Source organism: Anopheles stephensi, chromosome 2 (genome assembly GCF_013141755.1).
Source record: "Anopheles stephensi strain Indian chromosome 2, UCI_ANSTEP_V1.0, whole genome shotgun sequence".
NCBI classification, from domain to species: Eukaryota; Metazoa; Arthropoda; class Insecta; order Diptera; family Culicidae; genus Anopheles; species Anopheles stephensi.
In genome coordinates, this window is record NC_050202.1 from 44,866,918 (window position 1) to 44,889,187 (window position 22,270).

Consider the following 22,270-nt stretch of genomic DNA (forward strand, 5'->3'; position numbering starts at 1 on the left):
TCATCGATACAAAATTAATGCCACAATGCGACGATATGCGGGGACCGTCGGCGAGACGGGCACGCTTGTTATTGGTCGCCACATTTCTTTTACCTCGCAACGGCACCGAGTTTCTAGGCTGGGACTGGTCGTACGATGGAATAGCCGAAGAAGCCCGCCAAGACGGTGGTGCGGCCACAGCCGGGTGCAGAAGCGAAGCAGCAGAAAAAGTGTTGTGTACATGGTGATAATTAATCTGATTCATAAATCATGCTTTACACGCTGTATATTCATTAAGATAAATGATCCACACAGCACGGCGAAACACCGGCGAGCTGTGCGAGAAGGATGAACGTTTGTAGCTAAGCGTAAAGAAAATACGAACCGGGTCAGGCTGACGCGGCTTCAGAATGGCGGTTGTGCAGATGAAAACAGGAATGGAATTGCAATGATTTTCGCCAGCCCTGAAGTGCAGATGTCGACAGTTCGAGTGTGGCAAACCCGAGTGTGGCACATCCGCACAAACGCTGCACAGCTGAGCAAGCGGCCAGTTTTGAGCGGCGGAAGATGGCGAAGCGAAGATGTAACCGAACGAACGGATGACCTCGATCAAAATGCTAATGCACGCTCGGTGCATTGTGATGCAGCGGTCGGGTCGAGCCCACCATCGCGACCGATGACAGCCGGAACTTTTCCATATTTGCCCGGCCCGGTGGTTTCTGTGTGCTGTTCCGTGAATGAAATGCTAATGAATGATGCAAATGGATGATGGGATGCAGCACCGCACAAGTAACAGACAGGAACTGCAGATTGTATACACATTCAACGAACAGGGAGAGAGAGAGTGAGAATTCAAAATGAAGTTTCTAAGCACGGTGAATCATTTTGTATAGCCGAACAGGAAAATAGTGTTCCGCGTTTTCTTTTCCCTACATTATGCCACTGTTACTTGGAAGACAGACTTATTTGTCTTTCCACGAAGAACGGGTTCTGTTGCGCCCTTCGCATCCAACTATCGGCTGAATCCTGAATACCTTCGGTAAGGTAGTGGTAGGAGAGAGACATAAAAATGCAGCAATCGTGCAATCGCGACTCAGTGACTGACTGAACTGATTAACAGATTAGCTCACCGTGTGCCGTCCGTGGGTCGGGAGATAGGGGCGACCAGAACTCGTTCCTTGCGAAATTTGCATCCGAAACCCAACCCTGTTCAGAGGGATTTTCCCTTTCAGATGAGCGGCAACCGTAGTAGAATGCATTCATTTATTCGACCTATCAATTGGAGCGATTCGTTTCAGTTCGTTACCGTAGTTTGCTTGAGTAATGTGCAGCAGCTTTGGTGGACGGGAAAAAAGAAGGGCCCGTAATTTGCGTCAATTGCATTGCTGCTTGGGACACATAGGGCAGATGCAAATTGGGTAGAGTTTTGTTGGGCAGGAAAACAGCTGAAGCGCATTAAAACGATTTTGGATGGACAATAGGCTATATTAACAAACAGCAGAGCAATTAGCAAATTTTGTTTTTCATCGTTTGAATCGCGTTGGAAATGGCGTCCGTGACAATTTAGATTTGATTGCAGCAACCTGTAAATATTGGAAAGCGGCAATTATTTTCTTAGTACTAGTAAAATACTTTGAAGAAGTTTGAACTTGCTTATCGGCAAGCGATCAATTTCAAGATATACTCATACCGTCAGTTATAATTTATTTTAGAGTTAGTTTTCTGTTGGTTTGCTTCAGATGTATTGGATTTCCCATAATAATTGATTATTTGAGTATGAATTATCATATCATTGAGTGATGCTACTGCTCTCGTGACTCAAAGAACACATGACAAATCAGATGTTGTTAAAGCTGTAGCCTTGCTAATAATTTCAAATCCAATATTTGATTAAGATGTGCTTCTTTTTCTGTTAGCTGTATGTATGTTAATAGTTCTTCGCTTATTGATTTTGCTATTCGCTGTTTAGACACAGGAACAGGATTTCGGCTGAAATTCTTGGCTAGCGTGGGACAGAAGCAAAGCCCTACTCAGATATTTTCATTCCTCAATTTATTTTGCCTTCATGGGAGCTCGGTGATTTTACAGTGATATCTCTGTGCTTCCTGATTTTAATAACTTCCTTTTGTTCTAGGTCATAACCTCCGATACTGTCCTCTATGACCTATTTGAACTAGCAGCCGGATAGACTGGCCTGATGGGGTTCGATACCTAATGATGATATTGATGAAGAGTATCACCACATAACACGAAACACTATTGAGAGGAACAATTGTAGCTGTAGATTTAATAAGCTCTCAGTACAGTGTCGGGGTATGAGGTGGTATTCATCATGGTCACTACCATTAGGCAGCTTCACCACTAACCACACATCAAAAAATATTCCTTTGCATTTCAATTGGATTGTCTGGAGTTTTAATTTCCAGATTATTTATTTTATCTTGACTGATTGATCAACTTGTGTGATATGGGCGTTTATAAGTCTTGCATAAACGTGATTTTCTATCTATCATACCTAACTTATTAAATACAGGCACTTTTCTATCGTGATTGGCATCGATGAGGCCTTTCTTTTTCCAGAAGTTTTGTTCTTTTAGTTCGTAAAGTGTCTACCTTGTCCACAGTTGTTCTTCCACGCATCGAAAGTCTAGTAAACAGTTTAAAGGACTTTCAAAGATTTTAGCTCATACATTTTTCAGGAATATCTCAATACTAGAATCTCGAAGAGTATCTAAAATTATTAGTTTTTTTTTTAATCTCATAGAGAGACATGGTTCTTCAGTAACCTATCCTGATGACTTCAACTGTTGCTGAATAGCTGATCTGAATAGCTCATACATACTAATTGAATTACCGGGACTCGTGCAACACGCTTTTGCACCTTCTATTCCCAGTAATCCTGCAGCTCTTTACTCGTGGTTTGCTTCCGATTTTACACGAGTTAATATCAAACTAGCATTCGCTTGTTTGGCTATATCCCACATGCGTCATTTGCCGCAGTGCAATTAGCTCACGTTCAATACCCATTCCTCCCCACGGTCTGTGTGTGGACACATCCGAAGATCCGATACTGGCCGAATGGTTTGCGTTTCCGTTTGGCGAAAAATTCCAACACCAACGGGTAACGTGCGCTCACTCGAGCATATGTGACTTGGCTAGCATTTGCTTTGGTGGGTCGTCGTCGTCGTTGCGCACGATGAGACCGCACACCGACCGGACCCGCGAGCAGTGCTAATTATTTCGTGCCACATCGAGCACCGCAACAGCAACAACACACCGCCAGCGTTTGCCAAATAACAATCATTTTAGACACCGTGTCAACCAACTCAAGCGAACCAACGGCTGTTCCTCGCGTCGTCCGCGCGCTAACCGCCCAAGCCCTTCCGCGCAACATAACATGTAAACGAGGTTAAGCAAACAAAAGTGGTCAAACAAACATTAGCGCGTTGATTCGCGACATCGGGGCCGATGGTTCGTTGTCGGGCCAATGGTGGAGTGCTAAGAAAGAAAACGGACCCGAGCGCGGCATACCATTCCATCGGAATTGCCATTGACCGTTGTTGCGATAGCGGCGAGCGCATCGCGTCATCGTGAGAGTGCGCGTGGTTCGCATTCTTCACCGGTGCTGCAATTGACGAATTAGTCAATCGATTTTGCTTGTTGCCCGATATCCGCCCGCAGCGTACTTGGCCACAAAATGCATCGCATCCGGCCGCTGCCGACTAGCTTCACTCTCTCTCCCTTTATTCTCTCCATCTCGCCTTATTTTGTGCAAAATTTTCAACCGGACACGAAGAATTGGGAAGCGCTCCAGCAGAGCAACTACACAAAATATCCCTCAACAACCACCAAACCCGGCTAAAAACACAATAAAAACTCGAACCTCCCCGGCAGACTGTGGGATCCGAGAACCGATGCATGGCCGAACACGCACCACGGCACCGGTCCAGGCGAAGTTTTCAAAGATAATCATCCTTTTCCGCTGGCGGGCGAAAGATAAATATTTACAAATGGTCCGCGGCATCTCCGTCCTTCCCGTGCCTGTCCGTCCGTTGGCGAGCCGGAATTCGATCCGTTTCGTCTTCGCAAACAAAGCCCACCGTCGTCGCCTCGTGCCTCTTGCCGCACGTACCTACTGCCACCGGGAATGCAATCTTCCCCGAACCCCATTTCGATGCAGCCTGTGAGGCACGGCCAGGAAAAGGTTAACACGAAGCAGTTAAGCCATACCGCTTGGTGTATGCTGTTTTCCTCCACTATCTTCTCCGCCTCGGCCCCTTCTCGGTCTATGTCTCACAAAGCATATTTACCCTTTTATGAACGGAAACACCGGAGATGTGTTCTTGGTGGCGAGAACGGTGATTCGAAGAACGCCCGTTTTCACCTTTCCACCGATTCCTTCTGGGACGGGAAAAATGAACGAATTTCCTTGTGCGCGGTTTCGGAAAGATCCAAAATCAATAAATGAATGTTTAATGAGAGTTAAATTTTCAAATTGTACAACCGTGCCGACGGGTTGGTTATGGTTGGGGTTTTTTTTCTCTTTAACCGGTCCCGGTTCTTCTCTACCCGGTTACCGTGCTTTTTTGTGGGTTTGGTGGGCGCGAGAAATATGAACCTAGCCCCCTAGGGTGGGAGGTAGCGAAGGGAACGAGGCAGAAACTAAATATGCATTTTCCAAGCATTAAATATTTATGCAGACACGATCGAGTGGTTCGAGATCGGTTCGGTTTCCCGTTTCCAGTGGTTTGGTTTTCCAAAATGCAACGGATTCCAGTCCGGTTGCGGCGTGCGGTGTTGCCGGCATTTGGATGGTTTTTGGTTTGCAATGCATGCTCGGTGAGTCGGTCGCCATAACCGGAGGTTCGAATGGAATGGAAGCCTCGGTATAGGTTTTTTTTTGTTGTTGTTTCAATTCGTTTGACGAGTGCAACTATTTGAGGGTTAGACTCCGAAGGGTTCCGAAAAATGTTACCAATCCAGCTGAAATGTACGACGGTGTGCGCGTACAGCTGGAAGGTAAAAGCTAAAACCACATCACAGCCTAAAAGCCGTTTCGCATGAATACATTGCAGTTTGGTGGATTGTTTCGGTGTTTCGATCTTTCACACAGTTCGGTTCGATCGAGACAGTGAGAAATTGAGTGAGCAGACAGCTTGCAACCGCAGCTAGTATTTGTTAATGTAAAGGGTGGTTAAATTTGTGCCGTAACTGTTCGGATGGTTGTAATTGCATTCGTATATCTCTCGCCGTTGTTAATAACCGTGAAGCTCCGGTTCATGCAAGCTTTTAGGTCACTTTGTATCAAGAGCTTCATGGTTAAAAAATGGGTCTTTGAAAATCTCACCTAACTGAATGGAAAATTCTATTATATGATTGACTTCCTCGACGGCCTTGCAACATTCGACTATTAATTTGAAATATTTCTTGCGGTGATATAGTGAGCCCTTCAATTCTATCCACACGAAAAACACTGTTTTAAAGTTGTGGATGCTTGTGTCTTAGTCTAAAAAAACATTTTATTCTTATTATTCTTCTTGCTCTTTGGCATTACAACCTCTAAAGGTCTTGGCCTATCTGTTCCTAATTTAACACGAAGCTCTAGTGTTAGTCCGGCGCTCGGGGAATCGGTGTGGTGCGATTTGATCCCCAGAATTGTACGAGCAGTACATTCGGTCCACAGCAGACAGCCATTTTCCAGCTCGCGCATTTTTTTTTTATAGACTTTAACCTTAAAGCAATACGACCTGCCGGTTACTATCGGGCATAAAACGCAATCTAACTCAACTTTAAATGTCGACTTCGAGTGTACGTACAGAAAACTAGTGTTTTTCCTTTTTATTGTATAACTTAGCTTAAATGCTACTCGTTTGAAGAAGAAAATTAAAAAGAAAGGGATTTATGTCAAGAAATATAAATTACCCTTAAAATAGCAATTATTGGAAATGTCTCACTTTGCCTTTCACCGTGCTCACTGTTCACTGGCACCGTGCTGTGCTATGATTTTGTAGGGGTTAATTTATTAATTGTGTAGGAGTTTGGCGGACTGTCGCAATTTAGTGTCGAATAGAAAATCATTAATCTGAACTGACATGCTTTAACAGCAACTTATCGTATCCTCTAGTTCAGCTTAATTGAACTCTGGGATAAATTAGCCTCCACCTCCGCGCTTAGCAGTACGTTCAGCTCATCAAATATTTGAGCTAAATATTACTCCTTTAGCCAGCTAATTGAAAAGCGTATAACCACATGATAGTTCTTAGAGAACGAGTTCTACCGCACGGACCGATGGATGGCTAAAATACTGTCCGCTCATTGCAGTGTCGGTGGTGTGTGCATGTCAGTAAAAATAATTTCACATAATTCATGTGCTTGAGCTGTAACACCTACTAATTTATTTTCTTCTCTCCGATAACGCTTTTCAGTCAGCCAGGCCGGACCAAAAGCCGTGACGCCCACTCCTTGCGAACGTACGTTTCGAGCATCCTAGTGGTGGTGAGTAATGATGGTTGGCTTCGTCGTTCAGCTGTTATGTAAAACCGTCTACGAGAACCTCAAACTTGCCTTTGTGCCTGTGTGCCACGGTACTGTGTATAATTTGTGCTCCTTCCGCAATCTTCCTAGCCCATCAGGCAGGTCTTTCCTAGCAACACCAACCGTGCGGCGCTCCTGTCGAGGAGAGTCGGTCCTGATCGGTGCCGTAGTTGCTTCTGCTGCTGCAAGCCCCTATAATCAATTTCAGAAATTTAATGCCCACCCTCGGGACCGGCCGGTCAAGATCAGTGGTGTGCGTGGAGGAGGCGGGAGGATTTTTGGTGGAAAGTCAAGAACGTGGCGCACATTTCGCCTTCAATCAAGCGGCAATAAATGAAATGAAGCGACCAGGGCAGAGAAAACAGCAAGCCGGGCCCCCTCCTGAAACACGAAGAAGCGAATCTTCTTTGCATTGGCCGGTCTCTGCTCGCTCGGCTACGTTTGGGCTGGGAAACAATCACTTAAAACCGCAAAACTAAATTACCTTAGCCCCGCATCGGCCACGAACCGACGCACTCTCGTCGTCGGGGCTTTGTTGCTTAAGGCAGCGTACACCGCATCTAATTGACTTCCTGTCCCGAGGAGAGTCCGAGGCATTTGATTCGATTGCGATCGTTGTTTTGCACCAGGAAGTGTGTGTGTGTACGGACGGGGTTGTTTTTTTATCTGTATGTACTTACAACAGTCCACTCTACTACGGTTAAGGGTTGAGTGTAATAAAAAGGAAATTCTAAAAATACGCCACGAAGATAGCGTGGCCGGGTCGAGTCAGTTTGGTGGACAAATAAAAAGCGACTCTCGCAGCGTGCCGGTTCCTAGCAGCAGTTGTCGCATCAAAACCATCCATTGCCTTGACGCAGCATGATGGGCCGAGTGTTGGTGTGGTAAATAAATAAAGTCATAAAACGGCCAACTCATCTAGTTGAACTCTGTTCTGACAACCATCATCGTTACCGTTACGCACGCTATGGGAATAGGGAACAGCGCTAGTGAGTGACGCACAGCGTTTGTCCATGCACCGTGATCGCGTCCTCGCAATCTGCATGATGGTGGTGGAACGCCTTTTTGAGTATATTTAATTCATGACCTACCGAGTGTCCGCGGGCCCTTTCGTCGCACTAAGCGACGTACACAAATCCCCGGCCTGGAGCACACGGCACACAATTTAAACTGTCGCGTTTAGCCGTGCTCTGTCCGCTGTACAGCTGAGCATACAGAGCTCGACTCCGGCTGTCATCAACAGCTCGATCACATGCGACCGTCACGATCGTTACCGTTCCCATTTTGTCTTCGGAGCCTAACAACAATAAGGGGCTAGTTTCGGCCGAGCCGGACACAACTGTAATCGAGCCAAACTATGGTTGCGATTGTTCTGTTGCTTCCCGTAAGAACCGGTTGACATGCAAATCGATCCGATTTGCGTTACCTTTTGTAAGGGCCAAACGTCATTCTCCAGAGCTGGAGCACGGAATGTCTCGGTCCGGAACCGTGTTTGCATTGTTTAGGCTTTGGTTGAACCACGAGTGTTTGCTGCTGTATAATGGAATAAGACTTTTCTAGGATTTATTTTTTCAGGCAACATCATCACTAATTATGTTACTTTGTTAGTAACAGTAAAGGGTAGCTTTTGTGTATTAGTGCCATTGGTGATAGACCAGAAGTTTTGTTTTTATAAATGATGCTTAGAGAAGAGATATTCTGAAAAATGTACTCTGAATCTTAAGTAAGGTATTAAATGGGACCGGGAGGACTAACGGTCTTTGGTATAGGCTTCGTATTCAGAACGTTACCCGATGCAAAATCTGATGACAATCAGATCTTCTAAGGTCATTAAGCCACCAAGAATAATTTTAATATATTGTCGCGAGTATAACTCTTATATTATTAGCGTCAGCATCAGTTTTGCTAACATAAGTGATCGGGCTTCGCATAACAATTCTTGAAAGTGTTTCAGAATGGATTTTATTTTTCTTTTTTTTTGCATTCTACATCAAAAAATGATTATTGAAAAATAAGGCCATACCTTGTGAGGTAGATATTTGCCATTTAGATGAGAAGGTCATGTTGCTATTCCGTCATGCTCTTGGTTTTTAAGGTCTTCAGAGCAGACAGGTTTTAAGCAACAACTTCTATTTAGTACAATTGAGGTCAGTTGGGAGTCTCGTCAATCGACAACCGTTACGACTTTCGAAGACGAACTATAATCAAAAACCCAACCTCCTTCACCTGATAATTTTTCACAATTATCAAATTGAAGACTTCATTCCAGATAAAGACAGTGAGTTCTATACAACAATGTCCAGATTCCCCTGGCTTCCATTTTTTTAGACGCATGGTTTGCCCCTTGTATCTCTGCCTTAATAAAACGATCTTCATCAGATTCTGCTGTATTCAGGAATCTTCAGTTCTTCGGCTGTTTTTGGAATAGTTGCTCGTTATCATACGAAGGCTCTCTAATATTTTATCTGCATACATTGGACATGATACAGAAGATGTTGTACAGTTGAGTGGATGGTCAGGAGACAGTGTATGCATACTGTAATGATAATTTAATGTTTGTATGTTGAAAAAAAAACTGCTAATGGAAAAAAAATTACAACAGGTTTATTCGATTATTCTTCGATGTTCTGTTTGATGATCAACGATCTGTTTTATGTAATATTTAATGATGGAAACCTTGTAACAATTCTGTACAATTTACAGCAAAGCATTAAACGATAACATTCATCCATAACTTAATCGTTGCACCTTTGTTCTTTGACTCTGAGCTACATACTAATCGTACATATAAAATTAAGAAATAACTATTTCGACGGGAATATTATGCTTAATGCTACACAGTACCACATTCCGTCGAACAACATGCGTTAAACGGTTTTTTTTTACTTCCATTCGATAATCATGCCTACGTTTAACGGTTGAGTGAAATTATAGTCCGAAACAAGCTTATGCTTATGGTTGTAATCTTCTGCGTGGAGTTTTTTTCTTCTCTCTCGTAACCTCCATTTTATTGTTTAATTCCGTCGCAGTATAATCATGGTGCTGCTTGGGTGCTGATAGTGAGGTTTAAAAAATTACATAAATCATATTCACTCACAACATTAACATACGTTAATGCTTGCTGTGTGTGCTTGTGCTGCTAATCAAACGTAATTTGAGGCCATCAAACCAAAGTCTAAGAGGAAGTGCACGCACGATTTGATTAATAAGCACCCGTACGAACCGCGTGTGTCGCACATTAATGAGTGGTGCTAATCTTTCTGTTGATAGTGTTTTTTTATGATAAAACGGAAAACTGTTAAGCGAATCTCGGTCTAGACATAGATGTTCCGAAGATAGATGGTGGACCGTTTAAATCAAGCACCAAAACAGTTCTCGATAAATCTGCTCGAGTCGAACCACTTGATTTGTTCGAGACTGTTTACTTAATACGATCCACCACGGGGGAAAGGGAATGGTGGTCCAATTTTCTTCAGACCTAGGAAAGACGCAACACCCGTGACAAAAACATCACGACTGTGTGACCGTGACGAGTAGTGGCCGCGCGTGCTTAATTATACCGAAATTACCGTGGCGCGCAACTGTCGGCCGCCTTTTTTTTTATTTTGCGCTCCGGAATTCTAATGGCCGCTAATGACCGGGGACTCGGGGATTGACAAAAGTTAAATTAAGCGATAATGTTTTATGGATCATGGGTGGGGAAACTAACCCCCCTCCCCCTCCCCCTCGCCCTCCACGGTAAATGGGACCCGTGCTTTGCCAGGACGGTAAATATATTCCCGGTGTAAGTAATTGTTTCGTTGCCACAGGATGTGTTCTTGACGGTTGTTGGTGGGATGTGTTTTGTTCAGGCCTCCCGGAGTAAGGGTCGTTTGGTTGTCGCCGAGAGACGTGTAATCGAACTTGAAACCGCCATCACTGATCCGAACCGGTTCGACGCTAATGAGCTTTGATCGATTTTTCTTGTCATGAATGTCCGTGTGTGTGTCTGTACCGTCATCCGCCCTGACATATAGCGTTAGTCGGACAGTTTTTCGACGGTGGACAGGTCGGTCGAGCGCATTTGGTGGATTAGGTTAAACCCTTGAGCGGAAGCAGAAACCGCAGCATCACCCAGAGGCCGCGTCGGGCTGGCGGGGATGATGGAAGTTCAAATTTGTGATGGATTATGATGTCAGCGATGATTGAGTCACTGAGCACGGCGGCGGTTCGCGTGCGCGGTGGGACGGTACTACGTGTTTTGGAAATCTCCAGAGGAAGAACGGTTTTGAAATCAAATAAAGCAGAATGATTAAGTGATTTCGATGACGCAGTGGGGGGAGAACCTCGGCACTCTCTCGGGTATTTACGATGGCGGTGACGTCCGGCCATTTGCAGCAGCGGCGGAATCACGCACGCTGGAGGTTCCGAGATAAGCGCCGTTCCTTTCACATTAATTTTTTCCATTTTTTTTATGTGTCAGTAATGCTAAAGAAAATGGGTTTTAGTTTGCATCAGTTTAGGCAAACTTCCTATCAACATCAAAAGTAACCTTTTTATTGCTATAAAATGGCTAAACGTCTGCCTCGCGTGGAAATGATTTCATCCGACCGGAGGTCATGGACGATTCCAACTCCTATACGCACACACGGCAATGTGCGTTCTCCTTGCACGTGTTTGCTCTTTATCAGCACCGGAACTACTAGCTTTGCGCGCTAATGCTTATTAGTATCATTAACGCTAAGCAGCGCGATATAAAACAAAACAAAAAAACGATATCGCTGCTGCCGTTCTGCTGGTGGTGTGTTGCTGCAGAGCACCCCAAATGCCATAATTCCATTTGCTGCGGCTATTTCGAATCTCGTTTGTTTGGACAGAGTATGCGCGGCACGGGCGGGGGGGAATCCGTAGTTAATCGTCGGGTGAAATTTGTCATCCATTTATTCATGCATTTACCATCGTAACCACCGAGGTATGTGTCGCGCCGTCGTCTGGCACTGGTTCCGCGCCCTATCAGTCGCCACGGCGAAGGAACAAACGCAAACGCCGCACGGCCGGCCTCTCTTATCGCATCTGATTCACATCAGATCGCAGACCGGTGTGAGATCGAGGTAAGGGTATATCGGGGACAGATTAGGGGCAGTGGGGTAGGATTGCGTTTCTTGAGGCCCGGGTTCTCGAACTGATCACCCTAAATCCTACTGTGCTCAGACCAATCCATGTGGACAACTCAGGGAGAGACATGTTGAGCCCGAAAAAGGCTAGCAAACTAAATCTCTCGATCCTCTGTCTGGCTGTCATTAGAGTTGGCAGATAACGCTGGAACGGAGAGCCCCGAGACATGAGCCTTTTTCCTGAGAGATTTATTTTATTTTTATGATCCTGTTTTGGTTGTTTGTGTACCGGTACCTGGTTACTGTCTGAGTTTCGTTTCAACCAGCCCGACTGTCAAAGCTGTCGAAGGCTTTACTAATAACCGACGCTATCGGCCAACATACACATCACCGTTGCCCAATTACGTACCACGCGGGAAAAGGTTTACTTCCGCTCTTATCGAAACACTTTTTGCCCGGTGATAACGTTTCGGGAGTTGTAAATCTGTACCGTAAATCCGATGATTGGGAGGAAGTTGAACTTAAACTGACCGAGCAAATTCAGTGCAATGAGGAAGGGCCTAGGTAGTGGTTCCCACTGTGAATGTATGACGTGCGCTGATAAAAACGCCGATGTGAGTAATATCCGAAAAGGGGAACTGTCCCTAATCCGAGGTATTTGGGTGTGTGTGTGTGTTTGTGTGTGTTTGCATCCATGGCGGGATACATATTGCGGATCTAGATAGTAAAGCAATTGAGGGATTAGCGAGCGTAATTTCGTTCCCCTAAGCTCGGTATCGATAATCAAGAGGATTATTAGATGATAAACATAGGCATAGAGAAGAGGGAAAAAACTGGGACACTGCCGATTGGAGTGAGAAAATAATATTCCACTGAATGATGCTTCATTTTTCTTTGTGCAGCTTTCAACAACAAAAAAATTCTTGAAAATATAAGGTTTTAAAATTGTAATTAAAAAATATATTTTATCTGAGAAATCTCTCTCTCTTTCTCTCTCTCTCTCACTCTTTTTTGAAACAATCTACGATTTTAGCTTTGAAACATTAGATGACCTACAAATCAGTTAGGCTGTATTGAAGTACTTATGCTATTTTAATAGTGCATTAACTTCAGAATATTCTGGCTGAAATTAATTTTCCCTTTTTAACGTTTTCTGGTACGTCTTTTCCAGTTCGGAGGCGTAAGACTGACAGTTGTCATGCTTCAGAATCACTTTGGTATGTCCTAACTGGTATTCCAATGTTGTTTTTGCTGAGTTCTCGTCCTCCCAAATTGCTTTTAAGTTGATAGACGCTCCTCGCCTAGAAACAAGCTCGTCGTGCATGAATCCTAGTTGATCACTTTCTTTAGTAGCCTTATATAGCGTCTTTGATATCTGAAATCTTTCTTCAGGATTACTGTTGCCATAATTGAAATAGCTGTTTCTTAAGTGACGGAACCACTCCTAACACCTTGTGACTGTTACATCTCTGCATACATTTATCGAATGTCGAGGGGCTTTTCAGGATTCGTTTTGTTGAATTTAAAAAGAGGCGAGTATTTAGCGCTGCTTTCGTTGTACTGTACTGCTATAAACAACTGACATTTGTACCAATACAATTGGCTCTCCTACCATATGTACCTACCATATGGCCCACCTACCTTAATGTATGATGGTTGGGACCAATCGATGGTTGTTACTTACTTACTTGTGGATCCAACCAATATGTACAGGAGCTTTGGCACAGGTTAGATGAGTTTTCCCAATGGCTAATGCTAGTCCATCGGTATGCATTCAAACTTTAGTCTCCAAACAAATGCTCCTCACCAATGAATCAGCTGTTTCATGCTGCAGTCGTTATTTGTAAAAGCTTATAGCTTACCAGCGTGACGTAAAAAAGCAAACAGACATTTGGTCTTTCCATGAGCATCCGATAGCGTGACAAAGGAAACCCGTGTCTCGTCGCCACATACGATGAATGGATCTTGTGATTAGTTCGTACGGTATTTGATTTTCCATTCGGCGCCAGCCACAGTACTGGCCCGCAAATCCCGCACCTTAAATTCTTTAATGAAAAACAAAGCCTCTCGCTGATCGGTCGCGCCTTGCAAGGCTAAGGCAGAGTATCAAAAGGCAGCTTAGCGCACCTTCCGGGATAGTCTGTGTGCTGCTCTGTACCCCCGTGGTCGGTGTGTGGTGTGTGGAATCCATTCTACGATTAGATACGCCTCCGGTGGTTCGGATTCCGTTCATCGATTTTTCGATTTCCTTCACGCCGCTGACGACATGGTGTGGTAGAACGCAAATCAAATCGTAATGAAAAACGCTTGTCTTTGGCTGGTCCTGCTGTGATCGGCCCCCTCGATATAATGGTCACGGGACTAGTCAGCCAGTTCGCTTCGATCGATCGCAGTGCCCTGCAGGGTAAAAGGCGCTGTATGTGACGAGCCGGAGCGAATGGCCGGTCGGAAATGGAAGCTTAATCAGCACGTGAAGCAGCACCAGCCCAGGAAACGACTTTCCGATTTTCTAGCCTCGCTCATCCTCTAACGACGGGGATGATGACGCTGATGTTGTGTACTTTCGTCCGTTCGGTGGTTCATCCGTTCAGTTTTTTTTTTCGTTCGATTCAGGGGCTCAAGGTAAGCTAATCGTGAAACCTAATCTTGCCTTTTCGCCCACGCTTTGGCCTGGTGGGTCCGCTGTAAGGAGCTTATACCATTGTTTCCCAAAACGTCGGTAGTTTCGATCGAACGCGTTTTTCTAGCTGGAAGGGACACGGTTGTCGATTTTGATGCTTTTTTGAAAGGTGAAACAGAACAAGAATAGATTCTCCCTGGAAAGGCCAACATAAAAGACGGTCATCATGGGTTCAAATGACTTGAGAAAGCGATGTAGATTTTTTATTTAGAATACAGTTTGTTAGTTTTTTGTATTCTTGTATTTGTAACACCTTGGCATGGACAGCCTGTCTTACATCTTGAAGATCAACTATATTGCACCATACACACAGGGTCGAACATCCTTCTTGAATATCTCCGCTTGAGCTCGTTTGGGCGAAAGAGCTCCACACATGTACGGAGTCCCCCAGATCCAAGTGCATGTGTGGAGAAATTTCCTCTGGCTTTAGAACGACAGCTGCCAACCGTCCGCGTATCTCAACATGCATCCATGTACATCATCCAGTGATTATCAGGGTTTCTCGATTATTTGGTTACATGAGAGAGCTTAATTTTGCCAGAGAGCCAGCTTATATCAGGATCTGGATTAATTTATACGAGAAGATCCCCAAAGCTTTCACCTACGAATGTGAGATGATTCGTTTTATCATTGCGATGAAGAGAATCCATATCCTTGGGGATAACCATAGGCCATCAGAGCTGCTATCCTTTTTTAAACTTTGTATAGATTAATCTTTCTTGATAAATCATTTGTGTAACTCGCATGTTGTAGGCAAATATTGGTATTGTTTTACAGTTGAAAGCCCTTCCTTTCCTTTAATGCCGCCATATGCTCAGCACGGTTGAAAACAATATCGATTGAATAAGCCATTTCAATGAAGAAGTAATTGAACAGTAAGAAGGAGATTGATGTGGTTGTGTGTGTGTTTTTTTCCTTCAATAATTTTTACCTACACAACCCGTGTCCAGGCCTTTCGGCTGCACTTCCACAAAACTCCATCCGATTGGCGTGCCTGTCTCCGTTTTAAGTGCTTTTTGCGCTGAATTTATTTCGATCACTATCGCATCCATCAATCGATTACACCAGCACACAACATACACGTCGTGATGTCGAGAGCTGCGGCGATAGTCTCGTCGAACCAATGCCTTCGCCCGGCTCGTAATAAATTCACCGACCTATCTCAAGATAAACTGTCGTATAAGGCGCTCGTTTGGAGAAGCGAAGCGCACGAAAAAAAAACTGAAATAAATAAACACACAAACAGACAACGAAAACCAAGACGAAAAAATAAAACACTCCCGCCACGATGAATGCAACGATCACCACCAGAGAGAATACGCACAGCCACCGATGAGAAAACGCGTGGTGGAAAAAAGAAGGAAAAAAATAGAAACACCAACCCCTCCCAAACAACCATGCGGAATAAGCATAAACAACGCCGCGGCCGCCGCCCGGTGTGTTGTAGTCTGGCAGCGAACCGGCACAGTTGCTTTGGTGGTGAATTCGGGACACCCCGGACGGGTGGAGAGAGCGAAAACCGCGAAAAGAATCATCAAAACAGAAACGAAACGAAGAGTAACATCAGGTCTCGGACGAATGGACAACAGCAACAACATCGTGTCTCGCGCCATGTCGCGGCTTTGATCGGAGGGTGGGACTTTAAACGCACAACATCAAGCTGGCCGGGTTGATGTGTGAATGGGATCTGTGGGGGGGAATGGCGGGTGAGCGCCGGAAGCGCAGTAGAGAGGAGGGACAAGTCGAGATCAAATTAAGGCAGATATGTGTTAATCGTCGTTAATGGTTAATGGGGGTAATTTTATTTCCATTCTTCGACGACGCCACCGTTGTCTACAGTGCCGGGGGTGTGCGAGAGGGAAGGGAGAGAAAGGAACCGAAGAGTATGCAACTATGTGGGGTGAGGAAGGTAGAAGAGAAGGGAGCGGAGAAAAATGATAATGAAATGACAGTAAAATTGTTAGAAAATCTGCTTCTGTTGCCACATTTACAATAATTTCATCTGAAGCCGCGAGGCCAGCGGTTGGACTTCATTCCCCGCTGATCTCCACCGACGATTCATTAGTGTGCTTTAGACAGCTTAATTTTTACTTTTGCTTTAACTTCCTCTTTAAGAGAATCGGGAAACAAGCAATTACATTAATACATCTAATAAATATTTATTAAAGAAAAACTTGAAATAAGTTAATAACAAGAAAGAGCTACGTTCAAATACAGAACTTTATTTATTTATTAGTTTTGTACCATTATAATAGACCAATTAAAAAATCAAATTTTGAAGGAATGTTAGTTAAAAAACATACGAATACGCTAAGATCTTCGAGCAGCACTGGTGTAAAAAGATTCCATAGTCGGGCTCGTCCGGGAATTGAACCCGGGACCTCTCGCACCCGAAGCGAGAATCATACCCCTAGACCAACGAGCCGGTCGAGAGGAGAGAGCTTTACTTCACTACAGATATTGGGGCCCCATACCCAGCTGAATTGTGCGAAGCTGGCATGAAAAGGGAACCACAAAATGGATGCGTGAACGTTCAACGTAAATGTACGATGGCTATGTCAATACTTGCCTTCAAAAAGTGGCCATTATAGTGTTACCTACCCTAGTTAGTGTTCTCCATCTGTGTGCTCTCTATGCAAGAGATATTTTATTTATTCTGTTTTCATAATTCCACGAACTTTAATCAATCTATCCTTCGAATGCGTCGCAAATGGTTCACATTCTACGAATCAAACTAGCCACAAACAACAGAATTTCCCATTCGTTTTAGCAGACGCATCAAATTGTTTTCTTTTGTTGTATTTCTGTTTGCTGGCGGCACTACAAAGTTATTTTTCGAAGTAGGTAAAAAAAGGATCATAATAAAGCTGGCTTGTTTTTGTGAAACCTCAAACGATGGAAACGTTGTCACAAACAGCCAAACCAAACTCTTCTCTATGCCGCGAAAAACCACCGTTCTTGGAACGTGGACGAAAGGGAGTAATGAATGTTTCATAGCTTCGCTGCCGGATGATTAAACATTTATGGATGAATAAAATTGTGTTTTTGAGCTGTCCTGCTTTCCGGGACTTGGGATCGTGCAGGATAAAGGATGAGGATTATGAAGGTTCCAAGACTCGCCCTGCACTTGGCAACATCTTGTTGACTTGCTGGAACGTTTGCTATTATTGTGGGTATTTCTCCGGATGCTGGTTACTTACAGCTGGTAGAGTCGCAGAACTCTCGAGACGCTCATTGCTTTAGGTTAGCGACTAGATGGTGTAGCGTGGTTGTTATTGTCATCATCCTTCAAGTGCTTTAATCTGCCGTTGCTTCGGTAAGCATAATTTGCATGTTTATTGGGCTACATTCAAAATTCCTTTTTCACGTTCCCTATTCCTATTCCTAAATCATTATAATTGTCACGCGAAAGCATCGGGACAGCTGATGAATCAGCGTTGTTGCGAACGGAAGCGAAAACGCAGGACCGTTTATTACAATGTCGCATGAAATTTACAGCAAGTTTTTGGTGGGTTAACGATTTTCTCCCGATGACCATGCTCTCTGTTATCGACCCTGCACGAGAAGGTAAGTGTGGTCGCCACCAACCAACCGGACCAGCCATTTTCCCTCGGGCGTGGAACCGGTCAAGTGCTGAGCTTGATGATGGATCCACTGACCGGGCGACAGCGACGGCCAAAAGTAGCAAAGAGTGCCATTAAACTGACAGATGTTACGGCCGGTAATTAATCCATGTCCCGGGCAGAGAACGATAATTACAATTTTGTGCTGAAATGTGCGCATCGTGTTGTTCTGACCGAACATTCACGAGCGCCGTCGCACCACATCATACGCGCAATATCCTGAGGGCATTGCGGCCGGCACTTGGGTTGTTCCGGCCGATGGACGACCGAGTGTCCTGTTTTTGTTTGAAGCGAAGCGACTGGGCCTGGGCTGGGCTGGGCAGAGCATTTTTGTGTAAGTGTGTGAGTGTGGGTAATAATTTCTGCTTTCAATGGTTTTAACATTCCCGGGGTAGGTTTGATTGAAGCAATTACCTGCAACCGGTTCGCCCCGGTCGTAGTGCCCTGGCGCACAGTTTTTCGGGACATTCTGCTACGCGGATGTCATCGTCAGGTGAGGTGACATTTTCATAAAACGAATCTCATGCTTCATGCACGGCTCTACCAGAACCAGAATCAAATTTGTGAAGATCACTTCATATGCCAACGGGACCGGGTAAACGACTGTCGAGCTTGCACATTTTTTTATTAATTAAAATTACAATAGCAATCGTTCGTATCGCGCGAAATGAGAGCAACAGCCAGAAACGATAATAATCCCGTACAGCACTGGCAGCAGTAGAGGCTTGCCAATGGAAATGTGACACGCACCGTTTCTTGGCAAGACGCGCCAGATGTGTTTGTCGAGATTAATGCTCAGCTCGCCAACGCGCAACCCGTTGACTAGCTGCTCGTACGTATACCTCATGCTGTAGTTTAAGATACGGGTGCACACTGTTTGCATTCTGGTCCGCAAACAGTCCACGTCGGGCGTGAGGGTAAACTCGATCCAGTAGGACGAATCGTAACCGTGCAAGATGATCGTCCGATCGTCTGTCCGGCAAACGGCAAAGTTCATCCGTACGAAAAACAAGGCGGGAATAAACTCTTCCTCACTGCTACAGTTCACCACCTCGATAAGGACCGCGTTTCGGGTCCGTTTAACACAGCTGACCAGACAGCCGGACGACAGTTGGGGTACGGTGATTTTCATAAGCTCAATCAATGGGGACCTAATTTCTGCCACCCTGCTACAAAACTCGAACGGACGGTACTGGAACAGGTACGTACTGTTGGGTTGGAACGGTTGGCATAAGTTGGCCTGACTGTGAAGCGTGCGAAGATCCATCACAACAGTAAGGACAAACAACAGCGCACGAAACATCACGTGCTTATCAAGACTAAGACTGTGCATTATTAGGTGTATGGGATATTCGTTTTATAGACTACGGGAATGCTTAATGGCTTCACATTAGCCATCTGTCTCTGGGGTGTAATTTCTGAAGCAAGGTTGCGTTTTGAGGCCCAACCAATGGAGTGGGAAGTTGTGTGTGGAATCTCTGCCATATGCCACAGATGGGAAGTATTTATAGGTACGATGATCAAATTACCTTCAATTTAAGTCATTCAATCAGTGAGTGATTTTTTTTTAATTTTCTAGATCTTGAAAGAAATGAATTGTAAAGCTTGTCTGCAATTCCGCACAGAGCATCTAACGATACATGTTGGAGCTGGACGTTCGACAAGGATTTGAATTATCGTTTAAATTAAACCTAATGCATGACATTTTTATTTGTGAAGATTTGTACCAACAATTTAAATTGTTCTATAGTTATATTACTTGAAAAAATATTGTAATTCGGTTTGAGACCTAGGCAATATCCGATCCTGAAGAACTCTTGTGAAGCAGCTCGTTCCTTAGAGACTATATTCTTGTTTCTCGTAGCTGTTAAGTCAGTCCTGCTTTTGGAGGTATGGTCCTTACAAAGGGTTTGATTTAACTGCCTTCGTGTAATCTTCTTCAGTTCAATTGGCCAATATTTTTGAAAAAAAAATTTAACTAAAATCTTAACTAATCATAAGCACTAAGTAAGCTAAGCACTAAGCACCCAGTAGCATTCGAATGTTAGGTAATTCCAATTCCACCTCGCTATTCAAATCTCATCGAAGAACTGATGAAGACAAGGTCCAAGAATTGACTCGCGATACAGTCCCTTGCAAACAACAGATCCATGAATATGGATGACGGATTCACAATCAAAGGATCGTCTAAGCTCACCTGGGATAAGTTGACCTTTTACGATTTGGAGAAAATATTGTCGCATGTGAATTGTACTCTATTTGTAACTTAATTAAAATAGGACCATGGTGCTACACTCTAAACTAAAAACAATATTTTTAAATGTGCAGAGTTCATCGAAAACATGTTCAAATTTATTAATATCATTTTTATAGATCGATATTATGTACCTGCTATTGTTATGCGTAAATTCACCAGAAGAATGACATAAAATTTAATAGAAAAATTATAATAAACATGTTCCAACTTCTACTCAACCGTTGGCTACAGTTTCCTAGATTTGGTTTCCACACAGTTTTGCTAACATTAAACTGTTCCACCCCGATCGGTATGTGTTCGTAAATAGTATCGTAACTTGTGTAGTAGTGATTGACGTGCTTAAAAATTAACGCACAGTCTTCGCTTTGCCTAAATCGTAGACAACCCAAATCCGGTTCCAGCGTAAATTCTATAAAACGATTCGAATTATCTGCCCTCAGTGTGACCTGTTCGTCCGTGTAGCAGGTGAAGAATTTCATCTCGTTCAGCGTGATTGGATACAGCATCATCTCATCCTCACTGTTGCAGCTATAAATTTCAATCACAACCGCGCTCTTTGTTCGATTGATGCACCCAACTGTACAGCCCAAACGTTCGGGTGGAAAGTAGCCGACGGAGAGTATGTTGCTGGATGAGATGAAGTTGGTCACCTTTCCGCACACAACAAACGGTGTGAACTGGGCGATATACCATCCGCCGAGAAACTCGCGTAAGGAGCAATCCTTCCATCGCGATTCGTAGTTTGTGGCAAGTAGTGGAACTATCAGCGATGTCACGGGGACAAAAATCAAAAAGAAATGGAACCTCATTACGCCGATGGTTGAGTGCTTCTGCTGGCAGCTGGTGCGTTAGACTGCTTTATAGTCACCGAAGCTGAAGGATGGGATTTCTCAAGGGAACGATTAGTCATGAGGGCTTTTGTAATGTAATGTATTTTCTCAGCAAATAAGAATCTGATTTTGGATTTTGGAAGTTAGGAAAATCCTATCGATTATCGGTTTCGAGTTGAGTAAAATAAAATTCAAATACTTTATTCTTATATTCTTTATTGATATCAACGTAAGAAAGAATGAGAAAATACAGGAATCAAAATATAAACTCTCAAACAAACAGTGCTACAATCACAAGGCCGCCAGCAACAATCATTCCCGATACACTTCGTACGCTCCCATCATTATTCATCGACGCCCTCTGCCATATGCTTCGATTGATTCCAATGTCCATACGGCCCAACGCATGGAGCTCGTGCAACGTACCCAAGGGTTCGAATATTTTTTCATACTTCGTCACCCGAATGCAGATATCATTGTCATCATTCTGCAAACAGCTCAAATTCGGTACGAGCTGCATATGAAGCTGCTCCTTCACCGTACGCCCTCTGGCGACAAACAGTGTGTCCGAGTACTCGACCATAAAGTCCATATCGGTGAAGCTGACCGGTAGAGCAAAATCCGCCAAACTTCCATCGCACACGTAGATACCGATGCGGAATGCGTGGCTCGTTTTGTTCACACATCCGATTATGCATCGTTTCGCTTCACGCTGTAGATCTGTGGGCGAGCTGTCCACTATGCTGAGCTTGTCCAGCATGCCGCAGAGAGCAAACGGTACAAACAGCTCCACGGACTGGACGTTAAAGTCCATCTGCTTCAGGAAAACATCGCTGTACAAGCTGGCTAGAACTGTGGTTTGAAGAAGCCAGAACCAGGACGACACCAGCTGACGCATTGGGGTAACGTGGGTAACGTACTGTTGGTGGTTAAATGAAGGAAGTGGGCGTTATATACCCATTCGAATGTTAAGTAACATCTCCCAGAGGAGTAATTTGGACCGTACTGTCAGGTAATTTCTGCTCATGTGATTGATTATAATTTCAAAACAAAGCTGGCAGATAATACACTCGACTTGAGTATTTCTTAAGTTACGGAAAACAGAGAAGAGTCTTCCCAATATTCATTACCAAAACATTATATGCAAAAAGTATAAAATTTCCATAAGTTGAGTCACTTAAAAATGGATTTACAATACTTTGGGTGGAATTTGAATTTTTGAAAAAGATTTTTTTAATCATGATTTTTTCTTGCTGCATCAAAATCCCCGCTAA

General features: G+C 44.1%; 1 protein-coding gene and 1 non-coding gene across 7 annotated transcripts in view; one reads left to right on the forward strand and one right to left on the reverse strand.

The window, feature by feature from the left end:
- The window catches only part of LOC118506872 (mpv17-like protein), a 149,639-nt gene that overhangs the window by 28,654 nt on the left and 98,715 nt on the right, over nucleotides 1-22,270 (forward strand). For 2 of the 6 annotated variants that reach the window (XM_036044610.1, XM_036044611.1), the window contains exon 2: nucleotides 6,405-6,474. The exons of 2 other annotated variants lie outside the window; for them this stretch is intronic. The gene's annotated coding sequence lies outside the window, so the exon portion shown is untranslated. Of the gene's footprint in view, nucleotides 1-6,404; nucleotides 6,475-12,777; nucleotides 12,824-22,270 lie in introns of all 6 variants that reach the window. 2 more of the 6 variants (XM_036044612.1, XM_036044613.1) reach the window with 2 other exon arrangements.
- Nucleotides 16,640-16,711, reverse strand: Trnap-cgg. The gene has a single exon. It is a non-coding gene; the product is annotated as a tRNA-Pro (tRNA).